This window comes from Cebus imitator, unplaced genomic scaffold (genome assembly GCF_001604975.1).
Source record: "Cebus imitator isolate Cc_AM_T3 unplaced genomic scaffold, Cebus_imitator-1.0 Scaffold763, whole genome shotgun sequence".
NCBI classification, from domain to species: domain Eukaryota; kingdom Metazoa; phylum Chordata; class Mammalia; order Primates; family Cebidae; genus Cebus; species Cebus imitator.
In genome coordinates, this window is record NW_016108078.1 from 783625 (window position 1) to 784950 (window position 1326).

The window sequence follows — 1326 nt, forward strand, 5'->3', positions numbered from 1 at the left end:
GGTGCCTCACGTCTGTAATCCTAGCACTTTGGGAGGCCAAGGCATGACAATCACCTGAGGTTGGGAGTTCGAGACCAGCCTGACCAACATGGAGAAACCCCATCTCCACTAAAAATACAAAACTAGCCAGGTGTGGTGGCGCATGCCTGTAATCCCAGCTACTCAAGAGGCTTAGGCAGGAGAATAGCTTAAACCCGGGAGGCTAAGGTTACCGTGAGCCACGATCATGCCATTGCACTCCAGCCTGGGCAACAAGAGCAAAACTCTGTTTCAATAAGTAAAATAAATAAATAAAGTGTGTCATAGGATCATGTAGGAAGGGTAAATATGTTTCATGAAACTCTTCAGTTTGTATTGTATGTGAACCAGATCAGGAGGAAACAGTATCTGTTTTGCAGATACCTTACGTCCCCAAAATGCTGAAATACTCATTGAAAGGTTTTCAGCTTGAGGTTTACAAGGTATATTTAACATTTTACAAAGATGACTTTGGTTGCTCTAGACTGATTTGGAGGTGGGCAAGATTAGGAACCTACTGTAGCCAGAGATGATGGTGAGCTGACTAAGGAGGTGGCAGTGGCGATGGAGGGAGACAGACCGATTTGAGAGAAATTTAGAATTGAGAGGGTTTGGTGTGAAGGCCTGGGAGAGGGAGGGGGAGGGAGAAATCAAGGATGACCCCAAGGGATCTGGTGATGGTAGGCCAGTCAGTCATTGAGATGAGGAAGACAGAAAGAGGAGCAGAGGCTAGGCGTGGTGGCTCACGCCTGTAATCCAAGCACTTTGGAGGCCAAGGTGGGCGGATCACCTGAAGTCGGGAGTTCAAGACCAGCCTCACCAACATGGTGAAACCCCATCTTTTTTAAAAAAAAAAAAAAGAAAGAAAGAGGAGCAGATTTTCAGGGGAAGATCAAGAGTTCAGTTTTGGATATGCTAAGCTAGACATGCCCTTGAGATATCCAAGTGGAGAAGTCAAGTACATAATGGTATATACAACCCAGGGGAGAAGTCTGTTTCAGATACAAGTGTGAGTTGTCAGCAGAGAGATGGCATTAAAAGTCAAGAGTTGAAAAAAATTAGCCTGAAACAGTAAAGACAGAGAAAGGAAGAGGATCCAGGACTGAGCTCTGACGAACTTCAACTTTACAGGTTGAGTGAAGGAGCAGGAGTTGGCAAAGAGACTGAAAAAGAAGTAAAGAGGCGGTGACATAACCAGCAGTGTGTCAAGAACGTTCCAAGAGTGCTGAGAAGTAAGATGAGGATTTAAAAGGCTCCATTGGCTATGGCCACACTGATATCATGGGTGACCTTGATAGTAGTAGTTTT